This window comes from Lathamus discolor, chromosome W (genome assembly GCF_037157495.1).
Source record: "Lathamus discolor isolate bLatDis1 chromosome W, bLatDis1.hap1, whole genome shotgun sequence".
Taxonomy (NCBI): domain Eukaryota; kingdom Metazoa; phylum Chordata; class Aves; order Psittaciformes; family Psittacidae; genus Lathamus; species Lathamus discolor.
The window spans coordinates 23,610,109-23,627,404 of NC_088908.1; the positions used below are offsets into that span (position 1 = coordinate 23,610,109).

Here is a 17,296-nt window from a genome sequence, read left to right on the forward strand (position 1 = left end):
TCCCAAGGGTACTGAAAGGCCATTCAAACCCTTCAGAACTCTCAAATGATGCTGCTGTACTTGTCACTGCGGCTGGTGTAGCTGCTTTGCTTGCCGGCTCTCTCACCACCAGCTTCTCTTTTTCTGAGTGCAGATCTTCCTCCTCTGCCTTGCTAGGAAATGCTGCGTGGACTCCTTCATCCTCCCGGGGCTTGGGCTCATGGAGCTCGGCGGGCGGCTTCCGGGGATGCTCTCCACCGCCGCGGGGCTGGGCTCTGCCGCTGGGCTCGGCTCCTCGGCCGCCTCCTCCCGCTGCTCAGCAGCCATCTCCTTCCCAGCCTCAGGCCCCGCTCCCACCACTGCCTGGTCCCCGGGGCTGCTCTCCTGGGCCGCTTCGGCCGCCGCCGGCTCCTGGGGCCGCTCCCCCTCGGCTCCCCGCAGCCTCACAAAGATGGAGGCGAGGACAAGGGCCAGGATGGTGAAGAGCAGCGGGACAGCCAGGTGCAAGTCCACGGCCACGTCCATCCCGCCCTGCTGCTGGAGCCCGCCCGTATTACAAGTCATTGCCATAAAGTACAGTGAAACAAGTACCTTAGGCCAAGCCCTCCATCTGATAAACACCAACACAGCAAATACCGGCTCTAACTCTGAGATCAAGAGAAACAACTTTGAGAGCCAATAAATCAGCATTGTGACAAGTGACTATTAATCTGGTCAGATCTGTCGTTATCTCAACCCTTCGTGCCCCACGTTGGGCACCAAAAAGAACTGTCGTGGTTTAAACCCAACCACACAGCTTGTTCACTCACTTCCCCCCCTTCTTGCCCTCCCCCTGCTCCTGGAGGGATGGGAAGGAGAATCAAAAGAATGCAACTCCCATGAGTTAAGAACAGTTTAGTAACTAAGGTATAACACAAACCACTACTGCTACCACCAATAATAATAATGATAAAGGAAATAACAAGAGAAGAGAATACAACACCTCAGCACCAGCCAACCGATAACTCGCCCAACCCCACCCGACAGAGCACCGACCAATACCTAGTCCAACCCTGCAGTGCCCTAGCCTTTCCAGGTAACTCCCCATTACATCCTGGGCATGACATGCTGTGGTATGGAATACCTCTTTGGTCAGTTTGGGTCAGGTGTCCCAGCCTCCCCTCGTCCCTGGCAGAGCATGAGACTCACAAAGTCCTTGGTCAGACTAAAACATTTGTGTTATCAGATCTGTTCCCAGGCCAAAAGTTAAAAAACAGTGCTGCAGCAGCTACTAAGAAGGAGAAAAATGACTGCTACTACTGAACCCAGGACACTTGCTCATTTCCTAAATCTATCCTTGCTCATACCTTGAAACCCAGCTCTGCTTTCTTCAGAGCCCCACCATCATCGCCTTTAGTGTTCATGTGATACCAACATTTCATTTCCCAGGCTGTTTCCCCTTTCTAGCAAAGTAACTGGACTTGAGTCTTGGAAGTGTGCTCGCATCCTATGGTGGTTCACCTGATCTTCACAAAACCTAGTCCCAGCTTTGTGCTTCAGCTGGTGTCACATCTCCAGCAGTGCTGGCTGTGTTCCCATGCTGGGTAGCAGAGTTAGTTCATTCTTCCACCTCACTGTTATGCTTCTGCAGGCTTGCTCACAGGAGAAACTTGCTGGGGAGTACACACTAGCATTTCCCCATGTAAATTCATCCTTATGTGCCTTCCTCATTAGTGATATTCCTTCATCTTTCTTCTCAAGGAACAGGGTTCTCTGTTGTGAGTGCTGTGGGATGAAGGTCTCCACATGCAGAGAGACTCTCCCCTTCTGGCCCTCCCCAAGTAAGGGGAGCTGCCTAATCCCTCATACTGGAGCCTTAGTGCTCACCTGAACATACTGGGCTGATGACTTGGTGCTCCTTTCCATGTTCCAGATGCATCCTTTGCATGTTTGGGATGCTCCTGGGTGAAAACATGCTCCATAGGGTGAACAGAGGCTGTGATGCAGCTGGCTGAGAACCCAGCCTGAGGCAGACAAGGATCGAGCAACAGTGTGGCAGCGAGGGATAGAAGTGTAGAGCTGACAACCTCTGAGCTGCTCCCTTCAGTAATGAATCCAGCAATACGCACTGCTTCAGTGCCTTGCTAAGCTGCACGCAGGAAGTGGCATGTGGAAAGAAAGCTGTATTTTGCCCCTTTTACTACCTACTTATCTGGTCACAGGTTACCCAGTAGCCAGAACATGTGCTTTAACATATGCTGAAAAGAGCAAGCAGAGCCTGGAGAATGTCAGTGGGTGATGAAGGCTCTGATACCACCATCTGTATGACGTGCTGCTGTGCCTCAGGCTTTGGCCTGAGCACTGCAGTTCCACCATTGGTGGTAAAAAAAAAAGATGAGGCAGAGACGGGAGCGTAGATTTGCTATCAGAACTTTAGAATTCAGTTTCCGTTCTCAGTAGAATAGCTGTGTGCAGTTTCTTACACATGCTGCTGTGCAAATGAGTTGTGCAGGACATGGCTATCAGTCAGACTGCCTGGAGAGTAAGGTCAGCTTGATGCTGTGTAGTCTTGCTGTGCAGTGGCTGGCCTAGGCTACTGGAGGTCAAGGTCTGACTGATGGAAAGGTCTCACTTCTGATCCTTGATGGCTGTAGGAGTCTACTGCCCTTTGTCTACCTCCTACTGCTTGAGTGTAGTCATGGAACTTCAGTAGCTGGTGAAGTAGAACTGCTTGGATATCAGTGGTTGGTCTACCTGCTTTCTTTTCAGTAAGCAACAGATGGGCAGATGTGTGCTGCCAACCCACAGAGCCTCACAGCTGTCTGCCATGTATTATCCATGTTAGTACAAAGCAGCACCCACTTGGATTATGGGTCCTCAGTGGGAGGGTGGAACATGCACAGATATATACCACATATAATATAGCAGGACACAGAGCAGCTCATACAGACATCCCAGCACCATCAGCAGGTAGATGGGACCAGAAACGCACAGCCATGACAGCCAGGGGGAACTGCAAGCGAAGGTGAACTGTATTATTTGTGTAGGAACTGGTGAGGAACCCCACTGGGGGCCTGGGTCTGAGAGCCAGGTCTACAACACATGTTAAAGAGGGAATAAATAAAATAATAGAGCATTGACTGGAATAGTCTGCAAGGCTGATTTCTCTGCCCCTATCCATTGGTTCAGTAGCCCCATCATAGAAGGCCACCAAATTGGTCAGACAGGATTTGCTCTTAGTGAAGCCATGTTGGCTGTCATCAAGCACCTCATTGTTTTTCATGTGCCTTAGCATGCTTTCCAGGAGATACAGCTGAGTGCTCTTCAGAACAGGTACCATGTCTTGTCTTTCTAAGCCCTACACTACACTTTCATATTTCCATAGCAGAGCTGTTCAGTGAGACTCACACTGACTGGGACAATTGAGTAGGCTCTGCTCTACTCCCTTATTTGCCCACATGGCTCTGAGAAGGCAAGAACCCTTGCTGGTGTGGAGAGGTATAGGAGAGAGGAAAGGGCTGACTGATCTCTTGGCTGTAAAGCCCAGAGGGCCAGTAGTGCTCCTCCAGATGGATGAAGAACTGTTCCAACAGCCAGAGCAGTCTCTGCAGGGCTGGGGGACCATGGGCTGTGATCAGTGCAATGGCAGAAGGCAATGCTTGGGTGGGTGCCTCTCCCAAATGTACCACAGCGAGCACTTGAAGTCTGTGACAGCAAAAGTTAGATATGATTAGAGGTGGCTATAAACTGGTTTATGTACTCTGCAAAAACAAAAGAAGTCTCAAGCATAAATGGTCAAATATCTCCTAGGAAACTGCCCAGTGTCTGCTGTAACTGGTAACACTGCAGGTGTAAACAACTGTTGTGGCAAACAGCCCTGGGAACTCCTACAGTTTCTCTGCTGTCTCTTTACACTCCATCCCTCTTCACTACTGCTTAAGCATCATGCCTTGCTCTGTGACCAGCTCTAGAGAACAGGACTCAGGAGCATGCTGGCTGATACATGCCTCGCAGGTGAGTGCACAGAAATAGCTCCATTGCCCGTGGCAAACTAGGCAATTTTGGGTTTGCCACAGGCAATGTGGGCCTGCGACATTGGGACCCCTGCATTCCCTCTGGGGAGCAGAGGCAGAACAGCATTGTCTCTCCTGCTTGATGTCCTCTGGAGGCATGCAGCACATGCCTGTCAGGTCTGACTGGAGAAAACCCCAGTGTTGGACCCATTTGCTTTGTGATCCCAAGAGTGAAATTAATATGCAAACGAGGTCAAGTACCGTAATCGATCAGTTGGTTTATTACAAAAAGACAATTATTATACAAAAAGGAAATTATTGTAATAAAGGGAATAGCGATAGGACAGATCAGAAAAAAAAAGGAGCAAGGATTTGGGGTGCAGAGAGATAGTCACCACCATGGATCCAGCATTGTCCCGGGGATCCATCATCATTGTTGGAGGTGGTGGGAGTCCTCCAGGGTCCATAGTTGGTATTTGAAGTGGTGGGAGTCCTTCAAGGTTCATAGTCAGCATCAGAGCAGATTGTCCCCGAGAATCCATAGTAGTCACTGGAGGTGGGTGTCCTCGTGGAGGTGTCCTTCTGGAGTTGTCCCCTTGAATGTACCCATTTTGGCAATGTCTCTTTTCCCCCCTTTTATAATGAGTTGGGGGGAGTACCTATGTTCTTAACCTCACATATTACACATTCCTGGTGGACCAGTTTCACTGGTCTTGCAGCCAGCTCTTCAACTGCAGGTCTGCAGCAATTCTTGGAATAATGGACAGCATTTCCTCACACCAATCCTTGAGATAAAGACTCTTCTGTCCATTATCTCAGCTCTTTCCCACTCATCTCTCAGGCGATGGATGGTGGAGTCCCAGTTCAGCTCCTCACACCCTTCTCCCAGGCAGTGGACATTGGAATCTTAACTCCTCCTACCCATCTCTGAGACAGTTGCCAGTGGAATCCCATCTCAGCTTCACATCCCATCTTAGTTTCTCATACCGATCTTTGAGACAATGGACAGTGGAGTCTGATTTCAGATCAGTCTCTCACAATGCCTCAGACAGGACCCCATGTTCCAGATTCACTGGGCTGAGCAGGAGCCCATGTATCGCTGATGTGGGAGCAGCTGACTTCACAGCCAGGGCTGTAGTGCCTCGCATCCCTTAGTCTACCCTGGCATGTCCAAGTCCCCTCAGGATCTCCCCGGGCAACCCCAAGGATCCAGGGACTCTTAGCACTTTGCAAGCCACAGCCAGGCACCAGTGCCCTGGGCTGGCACCACCACAGAGGCACTCCCTGACTCACAGGAGTACAAGTGCCCGTGACCCAGTGAGAACAAAGCACAGGTGCTTGCACTGACCTTGGCTGCTGACACAGCAGCAAACTTTGCTGGACATCCTGGCACGTCATCACAGAGAGGGACTGGGACAGAGGCTTTTGCTGTCATCACTGCCAGCTCTGCCACTGCTAAGAGTGAGTGTTGTTTAGAAGTGGGCTCATCTATGAAGGCTTACCTGTATCTTGGCACAGTGGTGCAGACAGAGGGTTACTAGCCCACCACTGCAAATTTTTAAGCTAGGCTTTTTGGATACAGCTCTTAAAAAAAAAAAAAAAAAATAGAACAGACTGACACTGTGATAGGGCAGGATCAGCCCTTGAAAAGGAGCCTTGAGCAGTGAAGGGAAGAAAACTCTGCAATCAGCTGAAGTCTGTACACTGTCTCATCCCTGCCACCATCTCATCTCTGCCAGTAGCCAAGAACTGCTCTCTCAGTCAGTGTAAAAAGAGGACACAGATACCACAGTGCTGCCCAAACTACTCTGCCAGCCTCCAGGAATCCACAGCTCAGGCTTCAGAAGCAAGAGGGGTCTTGGATTTAATCAAGGTAAGTAGAACTTTTTTCTCCCATTAAAGTGTTTAATTTCTTTTTGAATTTATACAAACTTTGGGAGTCTACCATATCCTGTGTGAAGCAGTCTGATACAACATATGACATTAAAAAAAATATTTTTTTTTTGGCTTTTAGTTGTTACCTGCTGGTTCTTGTATCGAAGGGACAGTGAGAAATCATGCTGCAGACAACTTCTGGATGCCAAACTTGATTTTATAATCCTCTTCAGTCATGTATTTTCCAGGCTAAAGAGACTACTTTTTCCTCACATGGAAAATATTCTTTGTACTTGATCATCCTTGTGGCTCTTCTCTGAAACACTTCCAACTCTTTTCTTGGGAGGCAGAACAGAGCTGCATATGGTAATCATAGGGCAGCTTCCACTGTGGATCTGTTCAGTGGCATAACTGATCTGCTCCCCATTATTTTCCTAATGATTCTTAACAGTCAGTTTGCATTTTGTGCTGTTCCTGGGCACTGAGCAAACATTTCCATAGAACCATCTCTCCATCTCTATCTGGCTTTATCTAGTCCAGCCCCAAGCCCTCACTCCTGAGGAGGGAAGAGAGCTACAGCAGCTGGGACTGCAAGGGAAATCTTGTGAGAAAGTGCAAATGCCCCAGAACTTGAGCAGGATTGAGACCACGTGGCTGTGCCTCATACCTTCACCATGGGGGCAGCTGCTAAACATATGAAAAACAAGAAATACTGAGAAACACTGCATCCCTGTCCTCTTGCAGGCATGTCTACCCTTGAGCACCATCCCTGCCTGAAGCTGCTAAAACTGTGGGAAGAGCTCAGGAGCCTGCTCCTTGCTGAAGCCAAACTGAGGGTCCAGCCCGGCAGACCCACTAAGAACAACCCATGTCTGCTCTGCACCCAAAGCATCCCTAAATAAAAAACCCACACCCATGAAACACAGTCACCCTTTCAATGTTGTTGTAAAGATTCCTTCTGAGATCCTCCTTCCCTTACCACAGCAAGCACAAAGACTGTTGCCATACAGGCCACAGGACTGGGACAGGGATAAGACATGTTCTCTTAGTACTTCTTCACATTTTCTTCTGTAGATTCTGTAGATTTGTGCTAGTGATATAGATAGCAGTAGCCTGGAGAAAATTAAGAAGGACTACAGAGCCCTGGAAGAGGTGGTTAGGGGCTCTGGAGCTCTGGAGCTCAGATAGTCTTTTCATCAATTCTCCAGGATAAAGGGGAGGACCTTAAAAAGGCTAGACGGATTTGGCAGGTTAATAAGTAGAAGAGTGGTGCCGTAGTCAGGGGTTTGGGTATTTAGAATATGGGATTCGATTGGAGAGGCCAGGTCTACTAGAGGCTGGTGGAGCTGGTCTGACAAAGAAAGGGAAGAGCTCTTTTGGCAGAAGGCTTGCCAGGCTGGTCAAGAAAGCTTTAAACTAGATGTGTTGGGGGGGGAGGGGCAACGATCCATCCCAACACACCCAGTCAGTTGCCAACACCTATAATAAATGCTTGGAGAAATGTAGAGATATTTCAGCCAATGAGCCGGCTTCATTTGGAGCTTGGTTCAGATGCCTCTATACAAACACCCGTAGTATGGGAACAAACAAGAGGAATTAGAGACCTATGCACATCTACAGGGGTATGATATCATTGGTATTACAGAAACATGGTGGGATAGCTCATATGAATGGAATGTTGGAATGGAAGGTTACAGGCTCTTTAGAAAAGACAGGACCAGCAGACAGGAGTCGCTGTTTATACCAGTGATAGGCTGGAAAGTATGGAACTCTGTCTGGGGACAGGTGAGCAGTTAACAGGGAGTTTGTGGGTCAGGGTCAGAGGGAGAAGAGCTATGGGTGACATTACTGTGGGGATCTGTTACAGACTGCCTGATCAAGAGGAATCTGTGGATGAAGACTCTATAGACAGATAGGAACAGCCTCACACTCACAGCCCCTTGTCCTCATGGGGGACTTCAACCATCTGTTGGAGGGATGGTAAGGCCTGGCATAAGCAATCCAGGAGGTTCCTCGATTGTGTGGAAGACAACTTCCTTCTGCAAGTAATAGAGGAACCAACAAGGAGAGGTGCCATGCTTGACCTTGTGCTCACCAACAGGGAAGGGCTGGATGGAAATGTGATGCTCCAGGGCAGCCTTGGTTGCAGCAATCATGAGATGGTGGAGTTCTAGATCCTCAGGACAGTGAGAAGAGCATGCAGCAAGCTCACTGCCCTGGACTTCAAGGGAGCAGACTTTGGTCTCTTCAGGAACCTGCTTAGTAAGGTTCCATGGGATATAGCACTAGAGGGCAGGGGGGCCCAAGACTGTTGGTTGATATTCAAGGATCTGCTACTACAAGCTAGGAGTGTTGCATCCCAACTAGAAGGAAGTGCAGCAGGAGGGCCAGGAGACCTCCTTGGATGGATAAGGAGCTGCTGAGGAAACTCTGAGTGGGGAAAAAAGAGGCTTACAAAAGGTGGAAGCAAGGACAGGCAGCCTGGGAAGAATACAGGGATGTTGTCTGGGAAGCTAGGGACCAGGTTAGGAAGGCTAAGGCCCAGTTAGAATTAAACTTGGCTAGGGATGTGAAGGATAACAGGAAGGCATTCTATAGGTATGTAGCGAATAAGGGACAGACTAGGGACAACATGGGCCCTCTCTGGAAGCTATCGGGAGAACTGGCCACCCTGGATTTGGAGAAGGCTAAGGTTATTAATGACTTCTTCGCCTCACTCTTCACTGGCAAATGCTCTGACCACACCACCCAACGCTTCAAAGGCAGACACAGGGACTGTGAGAATAAAGACCTTAGGCCCACTGTAGGAGAGGATCTGGTTCGAAGCCATCTTAAGAAGCTGAACGTGCAAAAGTCCATGGGACATGATGAAATCCATCCATGGGTCCTGAAGGAGCTGGCAAATGAAGTTGCTAAGCCGCTGTCCATCATTTTTGAAAAACCATGGCAGTCAGGTGAAGTTCCCTATGATGGGGAAAAAGGAAATATAACCCCCATTTTCAAGAAGGGGAAAATGGAAGACCCATAGAACTATAGACCAGTCAGTCTCACCTCTGTGCCTGGCAAAATTGTGGAGTTACATTCAACGCTTTAGCTATATTTTCAGCAAGATTTATAAAGAGATTTTTAGCAACAGTGGGAATTTCGTATTGGATTCCTGTTTCCATTTCATGATAGAAGGAATTGAATAATAAGTGGTGTTGTATTGATTCTCTATATTTTTCTTTGATTTTAATACTAATAACCACACCTGGGTCCTCTCCCGTTCCATATATCTTAAGTCCAATTTCAGTTACTTGCCTCTGTTTCCAAATTTTCAAATCTATGAGAGTTAAATTTACTGGATTGCAGGTATGGGTTGTACAGCTACTGTTAGTTTGTAATTTTGCTATTGAAGCTCGTAGGGTCTTACATTGATAATCATATCCCCAGCCTGCAGTATCCCAAAATACACAAGACCATCCTCTTCTTCCACAGAGGTGTGATGACTGATACCTAGCTGTTTGACTAGGTACATAATCAGGATCTATGTGACATTGATGTCCACCTGGGCAAATGTATTTTGGTTGGTTACTATAGTACCGCCTCCACTCTAAACTTCCACAATTATTATCTAGATCATCATCTATAATATCACATGCATCAAAAATTATTGACACTGAGGTACTTAAATTGGTTATAACTTCACTTGTTCCGATTAATCTTCCTTCTCCTGAATTTGTTCTCATTTCTACCCAATATTGATAGGGAAGTTCTTCTGGATTAAAACATACTGGGGTTTTTTTTCTTCTTTACAAAGCCCATATTGGGTTTGGTTGTGTATACAGTAGTCGATTATTGTTCCTTTACATTCATACTCGGTGTGATAGATCAACGTTTGAGAGGTCACTCTCCCTCGTCTAGTTGTGGTAATGCATTCATTGCAGTTGTTGTGAATGTTTTTAGAAGCCACGGCATTTTCCCATATGGTTCCCATCAGAACCAACACCAAAAGAGGTCTGGTCAGGATCATAGTGCTCAGTAGTCGCAGCCCCAGGGGTTGCAGCCCTCGGCAGACCTTTCCAGCTGCAGCACCGATTCCCTCCGGTCTTGCCCTCTCTGGCAGGTTAAAGGTATATTTCCCATCAGCTATTACAGATTTGACCCACAACAATTGTTCCAACGAGGTGATAGTTTCACACCAAATGCAAAAGAACTGTAATTGATTCCTCAGAAATTGTTCTTGGTCTCTTCTACGAGTAATAATATATTTTTAGCAATTGGGATACCTTACCCTAATATACAAATTGCAGTGTTTGCATATAGGATATGGACTGGTACTGGCCCTTATCCTATGGTTTCTTAAAATAATTTCAGCTATACCTGCATTTTTCATATCATATTTACAGGAGTCAATATGAATTCACAGAATCACAGAATCCCAAGGGTTGGAAGGGACCTCAAAAGATCATCTAGTCCAACCCCCCCGCAAGAGCAGGGTAACCTACAGTACATCACACAGGAACTTGTCCAGGCGGGCCTTGAATATCTCCAGTGTAGGAGACTCCACAACCCCCCTGGGCAACCTGTTCCAGTGCTCTGTCACTCTTACAGTAAAGAAGTTCTTCCTGATGTTAACGTGGAACTTCCTATGCTCCAGTTTACACCCATTGCCCCTTGTCCTATCACTGGATATCACTGAAAAAAGCCTAGCTCCATCATCCTGACACCTACACTTTACATATTTGTAAACATTGATGAGGTCACCCCTCAGTCTCCTCTTCTCCAAGCTAAAGAGACCCAGCTCCCTCAGCCTCTCCTCCTAAGGGAGATGTTCCACTCCCTTAATCATCTTTGTGGCTCTGCGCTGGACTCCTTCAAGCAATTCCCTGTCCTTCTTGAACAGAGGGGCCCAGAACTGGACGCAATATTCCAGATGCGGCCTCACCAAGGCTGAGTAGAGGGGGAGGAGAACCTCTCTTGACCTACTAACCACTCCCTTTCTAATGCACCCTAAGATGCCATTTGCCTTCTTGGCCACAAGAGCACATTGCTGGCTCATGGTCATCCTCCTATCCACCAGGACCCCCAGGTCCCTTTCCCCTTCGCTACTTTCCAGCAGGTCAACCCCCAACCTGTACTGGTACATGGGGTTGTTCTTCCCCAGATGCAAGACTCTACACTTGCCCTTGTTAAATTTTGTTTTAAGTCCTCTTGAGGGTTAGCTTGGTGTCCCCGGGTTCACTCACAACTTTCCATTCTTTTATGGGTCCTTTTACTCGTGACACATGTGTCCATCCTTTTTCAGCAGTCCTTATCGCCGTTTCTGTAGTTAAAAGAACAAGAAATGGTCCTTCCCAATGAGGGGATAGACTATCTTCTTTCCAACTTTTTATCAATACCCTGTCCCCTGGTTGAATCTTATATATTGAAAATTCCAAAGGAGTGCTTTGAGCTAGCATTCCCTTGGCTCTGAGTTCTTGTATGTTTTTATTCAAAATAGTAATATAGCGTTGGATAGTCACATCCTCCAATTTGGGGTGACTTATTGGTAGCCCTTGAGTGTAGGGCATCCCATATAACATCTCAAAAGGTGAGATTCCAGTAGTCGAATTTGACATAGTTCTAATATTTAGTAACGCCAGAGGAAGACATTTGATCCATGACATTTTAGTTTCAATCATTAATTTTGATAACTGATGTTTTAAGGTTTGGTTCATCCTTTCTACTCTTCCAGAACTTTAGGGATGCCAAGGAGTGAGATAATCCCATTGGATTCCCAAAGCTGAAATAACATTTTTAAGAACTTTAGAGGTAAAATGGGATCCTTGATCCGAATCTATTACCTCGATTATCCCATACCTAGGAATGATATTTTCTAATAGTTGTTTTGTCACCACTTGGGCCGTAGCCCTTGCAGTGGGAATGGCCTCAACCCAATGCATTAATTGATCTATTATCACTAAAAGGTATTTATATCGCCCCACTTTTGGTTGTTCAGTAAAATCAACCTGTATCCTTTCAAAAGGTAAGTGGGCTAAAGGTCTTCCCCCTTTGGGAGCCTGTCTCATTTGTTTCATATTAACCTTTTGGCATGTTAAACATCCTTGTACTTCTTGTTTGGCTATTTCAGAAATCCCCATACAACCATAGAATTTTAAAAATTGATCAGTAAGTGCTCTTGCTCCCCAATGTGTTTGTTGATGCAATCTACGCAATATTCTTCTAGCATAACCCTTAGGTAACATTTCTCTCCCATCTGGCAACATCCATTTATTGCCTTCTAATTTGGCTCCTAGTCTTTCATATTCTTTTATCTCACTTTGAGAGCATGCTTTCGGTTCATTCATCTGTTCTCCCTCTTTCTCTAAGTATTCACTAGTTGTTAGGGTTAAAAGAGCTGCCCATTTTGCTTCTTCATCCGCTAAATTGTTTCCTCTGGTTCTAAATTGTAGCCCCTTCTGGTGTCCTTTGACATGGGTTATAGCTATTGCTTCAGGCTCCCTTATAGCCTGTAATATTTGTTTTATTAACTCTTCATGTACTAACCCTTTGCCTTGCGTGTTTATCAAACCTCTCCCCATATTTTCCCAAAGGTATGCACTATCCCAAATGCGTATTTTGAGTCTGTAAATATGGTTCCCCTTTTATTCTGTAGTCTTTTTAACACTCTTAACAAGTCATATAACTCATATGCCTGTGCTGACCAGCTTGCACTTAATGGTCTGGACTCTATTACTTCCCATTTTTTTCCATCCACAATTGCATATCCCAACTTTCTTTTCCCATCAACTACCGACGAGGATCCATCCACAAACAACTTTCCCCCTTCTTCTAACTCTTCTTCCTCTAAATCTGGTCTAATTTTTGTTTGCAATTCTATCACATCTATACAATCATGAGTGGGTGCTTCTCCGGATTCCCCAAATAAGAACTGTGCTGGATTTTGAGCTACTGTAGATCTTAATTCCAAGTCGGGAGAATGGACTAAAATAGTCTCATATTTCAATATTCTGTTATCCGTGAGCCATTTGTCCGCTTTTTGTTGGATTCCCCGGATGTCATGTGGGGTATAGACCACTAGGGATCCTCCAAAGGTCACTTTTCTAGCCTCTTGAACTAATAAAGCCACTGCTACCACTGCTTGTAGACATGTTGGCCAGCCTTTACTTACAGGGTCCAACAATTTTGAGAAATATCCAATGGGCTTTTTACTTCCTGCCCAATCTTGGGTTAATAGCCCATATGCAGTATGATTACTTGTATAGACGAATAGTTGAAATGGTTTATTTAAATCTGGAAGGTTCAACACAGGAGCTCTCATTAAAGTATTTTTAATGTGTTGAAATTTCTCTTCATCTTCTGGGGACCACTTTATTACATTTAATGTGAGTTTTTCATATAAAAATTTTACTTTTTCACTAAATCCCTCTATCCATTGTCGACAATACCCTAGTAATCCTAACAGCTGTCGAACCTCCCTTTTTGTCCTTGGGGCAGGTAGAGCTATGATCCCTGCCACTCGGTCTGGGTCTAATTTCTTTTTCCCTTTACTAATCCAGTGTCCCAAATACTTCACCTCCGGTTCTGTAAATTGTAATTTAGATTTCAAAATTTTTAATCCCTTTTTTCCAAGAAAATTCAATAGACCTATGGTGTTTTCCCAAGCTTCATTCTCAGATTTTCCAGCTATTAGTAAATCATCCACATACTGTAGGAGTTTTACACTGCCCTCAGTTCTAAAGGATGTTAATAATTTCTCCAGAGCCTGTCCAAACAAGTTTGGTGATTCAGTAAAGCCCTGGAGTAATACTGTCCATCTTAGTTGCTGCTTTCTACCTGTTTCTGGATCCTCCCATTCAAAGGCAAAATAGTCTCTGCTTTTTTTTGCTAAAGGACAAGCCCAAAAGGCGTCTTTTAAATCAATTACACTGTACCAGGTATGCTCTGGTGATACCTGATTCAATAAAGTATATGGATTTGCCACCACCGGGAACCGGGTAACAGTTCTCTGATTAACTGCCCTTAAATCTTGAACTAACCAGTAACTCTCATCTGGTTTTCTGACCGGGAGGATTGGAGTATTATGTGGTGACATGCAGGGTTCTAAAGTCCCCTTCTGTATCAGATCCTCAATTATTGATTTCAATCCTTTCCTTCCTTCCAAGGAGATCGGATATTGTCTGACCCTAATGGGCTCTTTTGGATTTGTTATTTCTTCTTCCAATGGTTCAATGTCTAATTTTCCTATCTCCCCTTTATTATGCCAAATTTCCGGATTTATACGCCCCTCATCCTTCTCTGTTAATTGATATAAGTTTACCGTAATCACTCCTTTTTCCACCTCCAAATTTATTCCTAATTTTATAATTAGATCTCGTCCTAATAAGTTGTTCTCTGCTTCTTCCACTAACAGAAAATCCCCTATGCAAATTTTCTTTTCTGATTCAATTTCTACATTTTTGATGACGGGAACCCTAAAAGGTTCTCCTTTTGCTCCTGCTACTAAAGTTGTGTTCTTACTTATTTGGCATCCCATAGGGATATGCCGGACCATAGATCTTTCGGCTCCAGTATCAACTAAGAATATTATTTCTTCTCCCTGGGGACCTATCTTTAACTTTATCAAGGGCTCTGATGTTGTTCTCGTCCCCAGAATATATAACCCCTGACACCCCTATTCCTCATCTTTAAACATCTTCTCATCCTGCATCCGCTTCCTGCAATTTCTTTTAAGGTGTCCCTTCTTTCCACTATAATAGCACTCTGGTATTTCCCCAGAGGTGATCTTAATCCTCTCCTTTTGTTCTGTCTGTTTTCTTTCTCGATACCCCAGTCCTGAAACCTTGGGTATCGGTCTGGGCTGCTCTCGTCTCTGAGTTTCTCGCACCGCTGCCACAAATATTTTTGCCTTTGCTTTCTGTTTCTCCTCATCTCTCCGTACATAGACTTTCTGAGCTTCTCTTAACAATTCCTGTAACCCGCGATCTTGCCAGTCATCTAATTTCTCCAGCTTTCTCCTAATATCCCCTCAAGATCATGCCACAAATTGGGTTTTTAAAAGCGCTTCTCCTACTGGGGAAGCCGGATCCACTCCAGAATACATTCGTAAAGTTTTCCTTAATCTCTCCAACCAATCAGTAGGAGACTCATCCTTCTCCTGATGCTCACTAAAAGCTTTATTAATATTCTGTCCCCTTGGAACTGCTTCCCTAATTCCTTGTATAATAAGCTCTCTCAAGTCTGTCATGCTTTGCCTGTCTTGACCAGTCTGATTATTCCAATAGGGATTCTGATTAGGCCATTTTTGCTCTCCGGGAGGACCTTGTTGATGTCGTCTCTCCCAATTTTGCATTCTGGCTTGCCTAATCATAGATCTTTCTTCCGCAGTAAATAATATTCCCAATATTGACTGCATCTCTTCCCATGTATAAATATTAGGGCCTAAAAACTGATCCAATCGTTCAGAAACCCCCAAAGGGTCATCTAATAGCCGACCCATCTCCTTTTTAAAGGATCTTACGTCGCCAGTATTCAGGGGTACTGATACAAATCCAATCCCTCCTGTATTTCCTCCCATCGGCACCTCTCCGAGGGGGAATAAGGTTTCTCTTTCCTCCACATTCTCCTGAGGATTATCACCTTTTTGTGTTCTTATCTTGTTCCTGGTGCGACTGGAGGGAGGGGAGGATGGGGGAGCAGGGTCGGGTGGTAAATCCCTTGATTATTTCCTGACTCTTGCCCTTGATAAGGGGGTGGTAAATTATCTAATGGCTCCCATAATGGTTTATTTGGGTTTTTTACCTTTTCTTTCTTTTCTTTCAAGGGAAATAATGAAACCGTTATAGATGATCCTTTCCATAATGCAGCATAATAACTCTCCTCTTGATTGAAAGGTTCTTTGCCATTTACATATAGATTTAGTCTGACAAATACAATCATCAAAAGTCCCAAATATTGGCCAATATAAATGGTCCGGTAGAATTTCCTCTTTAGTCCACACTTCCATACAGTGATGGACCATTTTTTCCCTATTCTTTCCTTCCTGGGATGGCCAGAAGCCCCAGTATTTAAGCATTAACCCCCAGGGACTGTCTGGGGTTATTTCAGGTAACTTGCTCCCTGCCTTATTTCTGGGACTTCTCCGTGGGCCCCTTCCTGGGTGAGAGTTACGACTCCTACTCTGACCCGTTTCCCACCAGGTGTGCTTCCTTTCAATCAACCACTATCACTTCCCTCCTTCAGCGGCCAAGTCCCTCGCGGGAGATTGGAAACACACCTAGAAGAGGTCCACACTCGCTTCACAGGTCTTCAGTATCCTGGACCGTATTTCCACAGATCCACATTACTCAGCCCGTGTCTCAGTTCATTCACTTCCACATACCTTCTCTTAACTGGTAGTCAGATCCCAGATAGAGGAAAACTTCCCATATATGCCATTCATACACACACACCGGCACCCCACCCAACTGAACAATACTCACAGTCCGTTGTTCTTGTCCGGATCTTCGTGCACAATAATTATGGGTATTTTATACTGCAGTTTTCCGGGAGCTTGGTTATTGCCTCTCTGTTCGTTGATCTCACAAGACTGTCCGGGACTACCACTCCCGAGCCACAACTAAAAACTCGTTATAGTCCCGAGCAGCCACAGAGATCACACCGGGGTCACCAATTTTGTTATAAAGGGGTTCCGATTCCACATAAAGTGCAATGGTGACAAAAACTCCTAAGTTGCTGACACGAATCATTCCTGTATACCTCACAAGAGGCTCCGGCTCTGAGAGGGGACATGGATCCACCGCCTCCCGCCCGGGGCTCAGGGATCAGCACCACGCACCCCGCACAGCCCCAGACCCCGCACATCCCGAACCCCGCACCTCACGGACATTGCACACTCCACAACCCGCCCCGGCCTCCTGCTGCCCGGACCGGGACCGCCAGGAAAACCGGCGCATCCAGGGAGCGACCCAGGAAGAGCCCCGGTGCCGGGGGCGGGCGGGGCGGTGTCTGCGGACACGGACCCCTCGGGCTCGGCACATGTAGCCCTGCGCAGCTCCCGGCCCGAGCAACTAAGCGAGACGCGCGGCGCAGCTGCGGGAGAACAAGGGCGAGAAACTGCTGGGAGCAGTCGCAACCAGCGCGGGAGGAGAGTGACCTCTGCCGGCCTGTCATAGCACCGGGCGGGGCGGGGCGGGGCGCGGGGCGGGGCGGGGCGGTGCGGCTGTCTGGGAAGGGACGGGACCGGACGAGACCCAATTCGACTCGGCTCGGCTCGGCTCGACTCGATTCGATTCGACTCGTCCGCGCCACAGCACTGCGCTGCCGCCGCACCAGCCTGGGCCTCGGCATCCCCGGATACACACTGACCCCTGAGGCACCAGCCACTGTTGGGCCTTCTGTCACCCCTGGCCTCCACCACCCTACATGCTTTGGTGGGAGGCCAAGCAGAAAACAGAGACCAAAAAGGC

General features: G+C 46.6%; 1 long non-coding RNA gene across 1 annotated transcript; it reads right to left on the reverse strand.

Moving 5' to 3' along the window:
• Positions 1-4,229: 4,229 nt before the first annotated feature.
• On the reverse strand, positions 4,230-16,462 carry LOC136004279 (uncharacterized). Its single transcript, XR_010608357.1, has 2 exons — positions 16,310-16,462; positions 4,230-8,810 (listed from the first exon to the last, which is right to left on the reverse strand). It is a non-coding gene; the product is annotated as an uncharacterized LOC136004279 (long non-coding RNA).
• Positions 16,463-17,296: the final 834 nt, after the last annotated feature.